The sequence below is a fragment of the Sarcophilus harrisii genome, chromosome 2 (genome assembly GCF_902635505.1).
Source record: "Sarcophilus harrisii chromosome 2, mSarHar1.11, whole genome shotgun sequence".
In the NCBI taxonomy this organism is placed as follows: Eukaryota; Metazoa; Chordata; class Mammalia; order Dasyuromorphia; family Dasyuridae; genus Sarcophilus; species Sarcophilus harrisii.
The window spans coordinates 501865971-501880036 of record NC_045427.1 but is presented as its reverse complement, the minus strand read 5'-3'; the positions used below and the strand labels follow the sequence as shown (position 1 = coordinate 501880036).

At 36.5% G+C, this 14066-nt stretch overlaps 1 protein-coding gene across 1 annotated transcript in view; it reads left to right on the top strand.

The window, feature by feature from the left end:
- Positions 1-564: 564 nt before the first annotated feature.
- Positions 565-14066, top strand: part of ATP8B4 (ATPase phospholipid transporting 8B4 (putative)) — a 355835-nt gene continuing 342333 nt past the window's right edge. The window contains exon 1 of the mRNA XM_023499838.2: positions 565-686. The gene's annotated coding sequence lies outside the window, so the exon portion shown is untranslated. The remainder of the gene's footprint in view (positions 687-14066) is intronic.

Here is a 14066-nt window from a genome sequence, read left to right as displayed (position 1 = left end):
CAAAATGTGTATTTTATTAGTACCTGCCACCAGAAGGTGGGGCATAGAGGGAGAGGATGGAGGGGGCAGTACTGGTAAATGTCAAAAACCAGCTATACTGGCCCTTCAACTGTCACCCCCCTGACAAAGTTTAATCTATATTATTAACTTTTCCCTCACTACTTTCTCAAATCTACAAATCAATGAAACAGTAAATGAAGTTGTTATTTGTAGTTTAATCTCCCTTCCCCCAATTTCTGTGGTATAAATACTCATATTGAAAATATAACAATTAGCTCTTGGATTAGAAGTAGCTTCAGCTCCTTGCCACTGAAGTAAAAATAAGGCACTGAATAATGTAAAAAGACCATCCAGGAAAACACAAATTCACTTTTTTAGTCATATAACATTAGAGAATGTCCTAATAGGGATTACACATTGCAGTATGAATAATTACAAAAACTTTTTCATTTCAGCAAGAGGGATCAAATACAGTTTCACTGGGATTGCATAAGCTTTGGGAGAAACTAGATAAAACCAGGTACACAAACAATCCAAAGCTTGCAAAACAATGGCAATCTGTGGGAAGCAGTTCACCAGACCTCTGTGCCCTATATTGGATAGTTGCCTCAGGACCAGTGCATTGGCTCCGAGCTTGTAGTGAGAAGGGTTTATAGTGGCAGCAACCTGCTTGGGGATATGACCAGGTAGGTATTTGAGAGCTATTACTAAATCTTGATGTATGAGCTGGGGAAACATGAGCTGAACAGATAGATCTTTAAGCTCTCCTGTACATGAATATGCAAATGGATGAGGAGCTCTGATCTCAGCTAGCGGTAGAGAAACTCCTTTCATCAACGCTGATTATCACCCATCTGTGACTAAGTAGCTAAGGTCTAGTTAAGTTGTCTAAGATACATAGATGTTGACTTCTCCAGGTCACACAGCTAATTAAATATCAGAGGCAGGATTGGAATCATGATCTTCCAAAATCCAGTTTACAAAGTGGAAAAATTGAACTGGCTGGAAAAAACATCCAGCTTATTTTTTACTGGCTTAGTATTCAGATATATTGGAAGTTCAAGTTTTTAAGATTCTGACTAGATTTACGTGGGATTGCTGGGTTGTGTTCAAGTGCATGTATGAAGCTATCAATGCTACCTTAATTTACAGAAGTTCTTTCTTTCATATGTTTTCTTTTTTCCTTCCTGATGCTGACAGTTTTCTAGGGATCAAAAAGGAGGATTCAAGTACTTTGAGGAGATGTGGATTGGTCTGGGTTAACTACTGTTATATTGAATATAATATGTACATAGTTATTTGCATGTTGTCCTCCATTATAATAGGAGCTGCCTTGAGGGCAGGGAACAAACTCGCTTTACTTTGTATCCCTAGCACTTAGCACCTTACCTGGCACCACTAAGTGCTTAATAAATGCCTGTTGATTGAATGGTTGTTTCTATCATAAATACTTTAAGTACTTTAGTTTCTATCACAAGTAGTTTCCATGAATCTGGATAGGACAAAAAACTATCAACAAAAAACTATGTGAAAGGTCACATCAGCTGATTGAGTTAGTTATACAAAAACAAGATATTGAACCACTGAACTGATAAACTGATAAAAAATCACCCCCAAACCAGAAGTGAGTGAAAAGTAATTGCAAGCACTGAATAAGCATGCTTAGTATTAACTTCTCCTCAAAGGAACAGTTTTCTGCCTTTTTTGAGCATGGGTTGTATGACAAGGAAGGGGGAACCTATCAAGGAGAAACATACAATGGAGGCTGTTAATGTGGTCATTCCTAGCCAGTGGGGTGAGGAGAAAGGGACTTTGTACTTCAGGATAGGAAATAAAAAGGCTCATTCTGGTATGTATAAGTGGGGATCTGGTCAGGGATTGCCCTGGGTAGATCACCCAGTTCTTATAAGAACCATAAATAAACCACTCTTGAGTCCTTTTTGTCTTTGTAGTGTATTTCTAATGAGGGGATGAAATAAATTGTGATTTATTGTTATTAAATCTTGGCATTTGTGGTATCCCTTTTCTAAGATTACCTTCATGTTTTGTGGGGTCATTAACCTCTTGGGATCTACAAGTCCTGAAAATTCATTTCTCCTGTTCAAATTGACATTTCAATCAATCAATTAATAAATCAATGAACATATATTAAATGCCTTCTGTGTGTCAAGCAGAGGCAGATAGGTGACTCAGTAGAGTGCTTGGTGTTGAGTCAGGAGGATCTGAATTCAAATCTACCTTCAGATACTTTACTAATATGTATGACTCTAGGCAAGTTACTCTGCTTTAGTCTACTGGAGGAGGAAATAGCAAACCACTCCAATATCCTTACCAAGAAAATTCTATGGATAGTATTGGTCTGCTATAGAATCTAATATGATAGAACCACTGAATGTGCCAAGCTTTGTGCTAAGCAGTGGGATGTAACAAGAAGAATCAGTTCCTTGCTTTCACAGATCTTACAATCTAATGGGAGAGAAATTACCAGACAAGTACATACAAAGGAAGTTGTATACAAGATAAATAGGAAATAACCAGCTGTGGAAGGGCACTGGGATGAAGAAGGGTTTGGGGAAGGCTTGCCATACATTAGTTGGGATTTTAGTTAAGCTTCCACAGAATGTTGCAAGCTTCAAGGTAATGTAAGATAAGTACCCTGACCAATGGGTTTTCAGAATTGAGAAATTAAGGAAGGTTAAATTTCCACAGGACAATTAAATTTTAATCTCTCAGAACCTTGAACAAATAAGGAATTGGGAAGCTAGGAAGGCACAGGTGGACTCAGCCAATCAGAATGAGTTTTGTGGTTTTGAGAAAACCACAAGTTTAAAATAATAGTTGATCTAGTTCAAATTGGTTGGGATCAATGACCTGATCAATCGACCAAATAGCTACTGTGCTTAACAGGCTGATTGAATATTAAACAACACACCCCGGTATAGGAGGAGTTTTCCCCCATTTTTGAACATGGGATGTATGATGATGGAGGGGAAGAGGCTTATACATATTTAGGGGGAAACATGCAGTGGGTGTATCAGGAAGATTGTAACTTGGAAGGGAATAGACCAATACATTCTCTGAAGGGAGGGACTGTGCAAGCTAACAAGTATGATGCTTCTCTTGCTTCTTGCTCAGTGTTCCTCTTCCTAAAGGGGCAAAACCTGCTTCTGGTCAGAAACATTAAGATAAATCTTTAAGATTCTTTTTTAATATACGATTTTCAATGCCAAGTGTACTTCTAATAGTAAGAAGGTCAGCTGTCACTGAGTAGAGTATGCTTTGGAGAATAAGGTATAAGAAAATTGGAAAGTAGGAGGGGGCTAGGTCATGAAGGGCTTTGAATGCCCTTTATATTGGATCCTGGATTCAATAGGGATCTATTGAAATTTATTGAATGGGGGGGCCATAATTGAACCTGCTAATCTCTTTTGAAAGATCATAAACAATAATATAAGTCAACAAATGTTGTTTTACATAATACTTGATTTACAACATATTTGTGAAATAAGTGGTATATAATTGTTCTCATTTTACAGTTGAGGAAACTGAGCCTCAGAGAGGTTAAATAACAGAAAAAAAGAATTTTAAACACAGTCTGGACTGGACCAGTCTTTAACCTGTGAGTGGCTAAAGTAAAGCAGGCAGGAGACAGATGAGTCAGGAATCAAATAGCAGTTTAATTTCAGAGTGAGAAAAACAGACTTACAAAGTCCTCCTAATTTGCTTATGGCAGGAATAGAGTTTTTAAGCATGAAAACCACAAGAAACTGGAGCACAACATACTCATTTTTAAGTCTTGAGTAAACAGTTTCCATGGCAGGTCCATAGATGTAGGCATTTTAGGGAACAATATGGGCTTTCTTGAGTCCTGTGGGAATAGTCTCCAAGTAATTAGAACTGTTGAACTTTGTGAAAGTTCAGCGGGGTACAGAACCAGATTTCTTGTGGCAGGAACAGGAGTGTAGCACTTGATTTTGTTCACTTAGTATTTACAAGGACAAGGATTGTTATCATGTTAGTATATTTGATCATTTTCTGCTGCAAACCATTGATTGTTGCTGCAGTCTTCTGCTCAGGATCTCCTGGAAAAAAAGAAATCCCGATATATCGAAATCACTGCACATATATTAATTAATGTGAAAATCCTTCCCTCCCCTTCTTTCTCCCCATTTTCTTCCCTCCCTTCTTCCCTTTCCTTTCCTTCCCTTCCCTCACCTTTCCCTTTTCCTTCTCTTCCCTTCCATTCTCTCTTCCTTTCTCTCCCCTCTTCTTCCCCTTTCTCCTCTCCCCCTTTTCTGCTCTCTCTTCTCCTCCCTTCCCTTCTTCCCTCCTTTTCCCTCCCCTTCTCTTCTTCCACACCCTCCCCTGCTCTTCCCTCCCTTGTCTTCTTCCCTTCCCTTTCTTTCCCTTTTTCCTTCTTCTCTTCCATTCCCTTCTTTATTCTTTCTTTTCATTGTCTCTTCTTGACCTCATTTTCTGAAGTTCCAATGCCAATTGGAACTTATGCAATACATTGTGCACTGAGATGGCAGAGATCAAATATGATGACTATTTTGGTGATGGGAATAGATTTCTAATAGAAAACACTAGAAAGACTTTTCCATTTTATGTTTGTTTTTTTGTCTATACAGTTAGACAAATGCTCTTGAGATGACATTGCTTATCTGGGTCTTATGCCAAATTCTTGTTCACTGCTCTATAGACTTCATGTAAGTAAATGTCAGTAGCATGGAGAGCTCATTAGTTGACTAGTTGATTAAATTTGGAGGAGCTAATGCACAGTTGGGCTTAAAACCTACACATCTTCTACATAGACATCACACATAACTCATTGAACCCAGTTTTCTTATTGAGTAAAGATTTTATTATTATTTAACATTGAACTCTTGCAACTTGAGAACCAAAATTTGCAATCTGCTTACCCTATTGGACTTTGTGGATTTCTGATTTTCCCCTTATTTTTCTTCTCCTGTTGTAAATCCTTGCCAGTTAGTTGACTGTCCAAAGAATTGCTTCTGTTGGTTTATGGCTTGATATTCCCGATTCCATCTACAGGCACTTTTTGTTTTTGCTACTATTTTTTCAATTCCTTAAGTGGAATAAGGTTTGATCAGAACAATGGATCCTTCCCAGAAGGATGTAGTACTCGCCATACCCTAGCTGAAGCCCTACTTTTCATTATTCTGTGAGGCAATGCTGTTTTTAATCTTTTGTCATCCTTCTCTAATTCTTTGCCCATGAATTTATATTCTAAATAGTCTTGGTTGCCATGTCTCTTTCTTGGAGAGTGATTAAACATTTCCTGGCTGAGGCAGTGCTTATTTATTTATTTGTTTTTTAGCGTTTTTCACTGGGATAGCCATTTTGCTTTAGTTAAATTTCTCTAAGAAATGGTAATCAAGGGAATTAAAGTTTTTACTTAAATCTATTTTATATCAGCCCAACAAATGTATTTTTATGTGCAAAGGCACTGTGTTGTGGATACAAAGAGAAAATGAGAAACAGTCTTTGCTCTTCAGGAGTTTACACTCTAATGGAGAGACTGTAATATATAAAATGAAATATAAATATGATAATTTGAGGAAAGAGAGAATACAAAATGGAAAATAAAGAACATATGTAGGACATGAATTGATAACTAAAGAAAACATGAAGGAAAGGAAACTAGGAATTCTAAGAGGTATAAGTGAGAAGGGAGTATAATCCAGACACAGAGAACAGACAGCCTGTGCAAAAATTTAAGATGAAATTTGGAGTTTGGGACATGCCAAGTAGGACAGTTTTGCTAGACTACAAAATATGAATCACTCAGTCAGTAAATATACTCATTAAATATTTACTATGTGCCAAGCACCATGATAGGTGCTAGGGCTAAAAATACAAAGAACGAAACAATCCCTACTTGCAAGGAGTTTATATTCTATGATGGAATATATCAAGTATTTGGTTTTATAAGTGTGTTTAGAATAATAGGAAGATAATAAATACAGGTAAATACAAAGCAGTGAAATATGAGACAGTTGACAGAGAGGACATTTGCAGTAGAGGAAAGGGAATCAGGAAGAGTTTAAAATAGAAAGTAGTGCTTGAGCTGACTCTTGAAGAAAGTTACTCAAACATTTATTAATATGGCTGGCACTGTGCTAAGCACTGAGAATATAATAAGAGACAAGACAGTCTGTGACTTCAAAGAGCTCACAATCAAATGGAGGACTCAACAAGCAAACAAATATGTATGAACTAGCTATAGATACAATAAGTAGGAAATAATTAGGAGGAAAAAAGGCACTAAAATTGCTTCTGGTAAAAAATGGTATTTTAGTTGGAAAAGAAAATGGCAAACTATTATAGTATCTTTGCCAAGGAAACTTCAAATGGGGCCACAGAGAATCAGACACAACTGAAAAATGACCAAAGAACAAAAAAGGTATCTAGGGAAATGAGTAGACAGACATAGGGAGGGAGAAAAGTCCAGGCATGGGGGACAGCAAACAAAAACGACTCCTACTTTATAGTTAGTGATGTGAGGCTAATCCCTAAGTTTAGGGGAAAGAGTAGATAGAGCCAGATATGCAAATCTATGAATTATTTGTGTAAAGATGATCATTAGATTATTGTATCTGGTGCTATTATGAAGAGAGAAGAAGAAAAGCTCCAGGACAGCACCTTGGGGAACATCAACAGTTAGGTAGTATGATATGAATGGTGAGCCAGTAAAGAAAACTGAGGAAATGTCAGGAAGGTAACAGCAAAACAAAAGTCTTAGCATCCTTAAAACTTAGAGGAGGGAGTATCTTGAAGAAGAAAAGGGGCAGTTAATAGTTAAATGCATCAATGAGTTCAGAAAGGATGAAAACTGAGCAAAATACATTACTTTTTTAAAATCTTATTTTATTTTTTCCCAATTATGTAATGGGCTGAGGCTTGAGTTGATGCACTGAGGTCCCAAGCATGAGGCTAAATAGTAATTGGGCTATACTCTATTAATACACATGATTGGGTAAAGAATGGTCCCTGCCCACTCTCTGTGCAAGTCCTGATGTGTTGTATAGGAAATGACGATTTTGGTGGGTGGAGGCAGAGAGAGAGAGAGACAGGAAGAGAAGTTGGGAGAGATTGGCCTGGGTTCCATATTCCTAGCTGCTGGTCGTGTGGCTGCTGGTCTAGCTAGCTTCTTGACTCAGCTGCACACATTGCTATCGCCGATTCCTTTCCACCTCTGATCTTTCTTCACTGAGAATAAAGATTTGATGATTTCCCACTAACCTGAATTCCTGACTCCGGCTGATTTTTAAAATACCCGGTCTTCACACAATTACATTTAAAAACAATTTAAATATGTACATGTATAAGGGGCATAAGGGAGAGAGGGAGAAACAATTTGGACAAAATCTTACAGGAATGAATGCTGAAAACTATCTTTACATTGGATTACATATCGGAAAAATAAAATACTATTTTTTTAAATAATAGCTTTTTATTTTCAAAATACGTACAAAGATAGTTTTCAACATTCACCCCTGAAAAATATTGTATTCCAAATTTTTCTCCCTCCCTTCCTCAACTCCCTTCCCTAGACAGCAAGCAATCCAATATAGGTTAAACATGTTTGATACATATTTCCACATTTATCATGCTGCACAAGAAGAATCAGATCAAAAAGGGAAAAAAATGAGAAAAAAAAAACAAAAAACAAGCAAACAACAACAAAAAGGTAAAAAAAAAAAAATTATGTTGTGATCCACATCCAGTTCCAACAGTTCTCATTTTGTATGCAGATGGCTCTTTCCCTCACAAGTCTATTGGAATTGGCCTGATTCACCTCATTGTTGAAAAGAGCCAAATCCATCAGAATTGATCATCACATAATCTTGTTGTTGATGTATGCAACATTCTCTTGGTTGTACTCACTTCACTTAGCATTAATTTATGTAAGTCTCCCCAGGCCTTTCTGAAATCATCCTGCTGATTATTTCTTATAAAAGAAAATTATAAAAGAAATTCGCGCTGGCCATTTGGTTCTTATTTCTACAAATTTGATTCAGTTTTCTATACATTTGAAAAATGAAGTCTTTATCAGAAAAACTCATTATGATTTTTTTCACCATAATAATTACCAACTATGTATTTCCCTCCATCCTATTTCCCCCATTTATCCTACTTTCTCTCCCTCTCCCTCTCCTTCTCTAAATTCTATCCTATTTCTCTCTTTCTCCTTCTCCCAGTGCATTCTTCTTTCTCACCTCTTAAAAATTCCATAACATTCATATACCGTAATTTATTCACCCATTCCCCAATTGATGTGCATCTACTCAGTTTCTAATTCATTGCCATTACAAAAAGAGCTTCTACAAACAAAAAAATAAAATACTATTGAGGAAAAAAAATAGAGCTTTAAAATAATTTTTTTTAACATTCTTCTTCTAACTTTGAATTCCAAATTCTCTTCCTCCTACTCCTAACCCTCTCCTACTGTTGAAAAGGCAAACAATTTGACATAGATTATACTTATATAGTCATACAAAACACATTTCCATGTAAACCATTCTGTGAAAGAAAACAGACCACCCCCCCCCCCCAAAAAAAATATTAAAGTAAAGAAAAAGTATCTTTGATCTGCATTTAGGTTCTACCAGTTCTTTCTTTCTCTGGAGATGGAAAGTACCTTTCATCATGTCCTACAGCATTGTCTTGAATCATTGTATAGGTAAATTATTTATAATAGATCATCATATAATATTGCTGTTCCTGTGTACAATGTTCTTCTGGTTCTATTCATTTCACTTTGCATCAGCTCATAAGAATATTCTACTAATATTAACTTAAAGCACAATAATATTTTATCAATCATATAACTCATTCAGTCATTCCCCAATTGATGAACATCCTTTGATTTCCAATTCTTTGCCATCACTGAAAGAGCTACTTTAAATATTTTTGTACACATAGATCCTTTTGCTTTTTTGTTTTTGTTTTTCATCTCTTTGGGAAACAGATTTAGTAATGGTTTTGTTTGGTCAAAAGATATACATGATTATATAGCTCTTTGCACATAGTTTCAAATTGCTCTTCAGAATGGTTGAATCATATACAACTTCATCAATAGTACATTAGTGTTTTAATTTTCCCACATCCCCTCCAACATTCATCATTTCCCTTTTCTGTATCTGACAGCTGTAAGCTAATAAGTTACTTTAATTTGTATTTCTTTCATCAATAGTGATTTTGATGACTTTAATAGATAGCTTTGATTACTTTATCTGAAAGAAGTCATGTGATATGGGAGCCACCTACCACTGACTGCTGGAGGTTTAATTCAGACCTGGAGAATGGATCTCTTCATGGGAGTGGATGATGATGATACAAGGAGACTAAAAGGTAGTTGTGTTGTCTGATTTCTCCACTGAGAAGCAGTTAAGTCATTCATTGTCTGACCTCTCTTTGCTTCCCTCTGCCTCTAGTTTATTTCATTCCCAGTCCACAAGCAACACCTGTCAGTAAATATTGCAGATATTATGATCCACAGCTGTGGAGGCTCTCGGAGAATTGACTTTCCCGTTCACTTAGGTATGGTCCTTAACAATTCCCCATTTTTTGTTTTAGACACAATTACTTTCCCTCCATAGCAGGGACAGTAAGTTTGTGCATTTGCTGTTATCTGAGTCCACACACTGAGGAATGCAAGCAGCATGATCACCTCTGGAACAGGGACATAAGCATCAGTGTTCCTTCGGTAACGCCAGGGAAAAGAAAGGGAGAGGAGATCCGGTAAGACTTTTTTAGTCAGGGTAATTAAATGGGCCAACACATCAAAGGGTCGAGCCAGAAGACTGATGAGAGACTTAAATGCCCATTCTGACTATAGTCCTCTTCTCCGTTTGAAAGTTTGCCTCCATGGCATCTCACAAGATCAACACCTGCTACACTATTTCATCCTACAACCGTCCAGGAGTGATAATGTTGCTTGCATTCCTCAGTGTGTTGACTCAGATAACAGCAAATGCACAAGCTTACTGACCATGCTGTGTGTGGGAGTGAATAATCGTGCCTAAAAAAAAAAAAAAAAACAGGAAATAGTTAAGGACCATGCTTAAGTGAAGGGGCAGGTCAATTCTCCAAGAGCCTCCACAGTTGTGGATCATAACATCTGAAGGAGTTACAAAGCAGCCTTTATAGACACAGGTGTTACTTATGGACTGGGAATGAAATAAATTGGAGGCAAGAGAAGAGGAGAGAGGTCAGACAATGCAGGTGCCTTTCAGAGAGGTCAGACAACACACCTGCCTCTCCGTCTCCTTGTATCATCCTCATCATCATCCTCTCAAAGGAAGATGATCCATTCTACAGGTCTGAATTAGACCTCCAGCAGCCATTGGCAGGTGGTTCCCATATCACAACATAGTCATTTTCTCTGGCCATTTGGTTCTTATTTCTACAAATTTGATTCAGTTTTCTATACATTTGAAAAATGAAGTCTTTATCAGAAAAACTCATTATGATTTTTTTCACCATAATAATTACCAACTATGTATTTCCCTCCATCCTATTTCCCCCATTTATCCTACTTTCTCTCCCTCTCCCTCTCCTTCTCTAAATTCTATCCTATTTCTCTCTTTCTCCTTCTCCCAGTGCATTCTTCTTTCTCACCTCTTAATTTTATTTTTTTAGATAACTATCTCATCATATTCAACTAACATCTTTTTTTGTATGTATACTCCTTTTAATTGCCCTAATGATGAGACATTTTCCTGTGCAAAAATGATTTCTCTTTCCTGTTCACCTTTTTATGCTTCTCTTGAGTCTTGTAATTGCAAATGAAATTTGCTATTCAGCTTTGTTCTTTTTTAATCATGAATGTTTGAAAGTCCTCTATTTAATTGAATATCAATTTTTTCCCCTTCTGAAGGATTATACTCAGTTTTGTTGGGTTTGTGATTCTTGAGCCCTTTTGCTTTCTGAAATATCACATTCCAAGTCCTCTGATCCTTTAATGTAGAAGCTTCTAAATCTTGTGTTATCCTGACTGTTGCTCCATGATATTTGAATTTGTTTCTTGCTGGCTGCTTGCAGGGCTATTCTGTAATTCTCCTTCTGATTCATTTTCCAATCCCAATACTATATATTGGCTTAGAAGTTAGTCACTCCAAGCCTGCTCCTAGTGTGCTGGTCCCTGTCTGTGTTGATGTGGTCTGCACTGGACCCCTCTCTCATCCTGGTGCAATCAGTCTTTCCTAATAACCTTCTAAGTTGTCTTGGGCTAAGTTGGAAAATTGTTTTATTCCATCTTTTTGTGTATTTTGCTGCTCTAGAATTTGTTTAGAATCATTATTTAAAGGTATTTGGAGGGGTTAGAGGGATAGCTCAGGCGTTTCCCTGCCTTTACTTTATCATTTTGACTCTGCTTCTCTAGTCTTTATTTTCAAACACTGATTTGACAATTAGGAGATTGTTGACAACTTTGTAAAGAACAATTTCAATTTGAGCGATGAAATCAGAAATCAAATTGCAAAGGATGTAAGAAGTGACTGAGAGGAAAGGAAATGCAAGTATTGAGTGTAAGCAACTTTTTCAAAGAGTTTAAGAAAAAAGTGAGATATAGAACTATAGGTTGAAGAAATAGTAGTAAAGGTTTTTGAAGAGTGACTTAAAAGGAGGAAATGAGCATATTTGGAGGTAGCAGGGAAGAAAACAATAATTGGGAGAATTTGAAAATTCTAAAAAGAGAGGGGTTAATTGAGATAGCAAAAGATAGGGAGAAGACAGTGGAATCAAGGGTATATGAAGAGGGACTGATTTTTTCCAAGGAGAAGGACCACCTAGTTTTTGAGAATGGGGGAATAATGTGAAGAGGTTTTGAGAAGAAGAGAAATGAGAAAAGGGAGGTCATCAAATGGTCTCAATTTTCTCAGTAAATCAAGTCAGAGACTTGAATTGGGAGAGAAGTTATATAGGAAGATCTGAGAAGTATGAGCAGGGTGGTTTGTGAGTGGAAGTAATCTTCAATAAACCTGGATAGGTAGGTTTTCCCCCCAGCAAGATGAAAAGTAAAGTAGGGATGTACATTGTTACCATTTTTATTTGATATAGTTTTGGAAATGCTAGCTATGACAATTTGAATGTTACTAATGGCTATGATTCTATTGCTCCAATGCTGCAACAATTCAGTTATTGGACAAAGATCACATATTAATTATTATCATTATCCACCAACTAATGGTTTAGATGGTTTAAGAACTAGGTTATTATTACTTTCTCCTTTCTCAGTCCCTTTTGGGATTACTGCACCCAATAGTGTAGAATCAGAAGAGTATAATGTGGGACTGAAGGCTATTTTGTATATTTACATATTTGCTAGGTTTTGATATATGGTCATGAATTTTCTCTCTGTATAATCACCAAGGAATGAGATGGCTCAAAAATCAGCAGAGAGATGCATGATGAATACAAGCAGGCTGGAGCATGATTCCAGTGATGTCTTCACCATAGCATATCACTGAAGAAATACATGACTAGAACAAAAAAGGTCTGGTTATGTGTCAAGAATGGAGGATGACAGATGACTAAGGAAAGAGTTCTTGGCCTGGAGTCAGGAAGAGCTGAGTTCAAATCCAGCTTCAGACACTTGCTGTGTGATTCTGGATAAGTCACTTAGCCCTGTTTGCCTCAGTTTCCTCATCTGTAAAACGAGCTGGAGAAGAAAATAGCAAATCACTACAGTATCTTTGCCAAGAAAACATCATGAAGATTTGGGCTCAATTATAACAATTGAACAATAATAACAAACAATAATCAAAGTGCTTCAATGATGTCCTCTAAAAAAGACCTAAAGAGATCTTTTTTTCTGAAGAGACTTCAGTGATAATTGTGGAAATATGTATAGAAGAATTGTACATGTTTAACATATATTAGATTGCTTGCTAACTAGGGGAGGAGGTGGGAGGAAGGGAGGAAAAAATTTTGAAACACAAAGTTTTGCAAGAGTGAATTTTGAAAATTATGTATACATAAGTTTTGAAAAGAAAAAGCTTTAATAATAATAAAAAAAGAAAAAAATGACTTCAGTATGTTTGCTGGAACTGTTGTGGAGGATCTAAGAAAAAACTCAGAGAGAGATTGTCCATGATAAGATGGCATGCTTATGTTTGTCTGGATATCAATGAAATCCTGATGCCATTGGAGTATTCATGAGTCACCAGGGCCAAAAGTATTCTTTTTGTGGTTAGACTTCTAATGATGAGCCTCCAGATATTTGGTTTGGATGGTTTGTTTAAATCAGTCATTCTCTTACAAGGTACACAATGGTACAAAAACTTTCCATTTTGTTAGAATTTGTTGGAGCTTTAAACTGTGACAGAAGAACACAAGAACTCAGATTCATCATATTATAGGTTTAGACATAGAAAGGACATTTGAGGTCATTGAGTTCAGTCTCCTTTTCTAGATGAAGAAGTGAAGCACAAAGAGCTTAAATGACTTATCCACAATCAAATAGTTCCTAAGATCTGAGGTGGGATTTGACTCTAAATATAATACTCTATGCAAGATACTACTTTGCCTCCCATTTTTAAGTCATAATGAGACACCAATGTAGGACATTTATATAAATATGATATAGAAATAATGTAGAAATAAAATAGAAAATAGAAATAAGAATGAGGAGATTGGGGGGGGGGGGATCATTATATTCACATTTTCCCCCAAGCTTGGAATAGTTCCCTCTTTCATTTCTGCTACTTAGAACTTCTAGCTTGTTTTCAAGACTTAGCTCAAGTGTTCCTCTTACAAGAAGTCTTTCTTGATTCCTCTAGTTTTTGGTATCCCCGTCAAGTACTTTGTATTTACTTATCTCTGTGCTAATTGTTTTTCTACTCTAGAATAAAAGTACCCTGTGAGAATGAACTATCTTATTTTTGTTTTAGATTAAGAAATGCTTATTAAATTAAATTAAATTAAATTTGAAATCTGCTTTCCAGTCCCTTGACAAGGATTGGTGTTTGATAAATGTTTATTAAATATACTGGTTCTATGACTTACTGATCTCACTATAATTGATTTTTAGCCAAGTA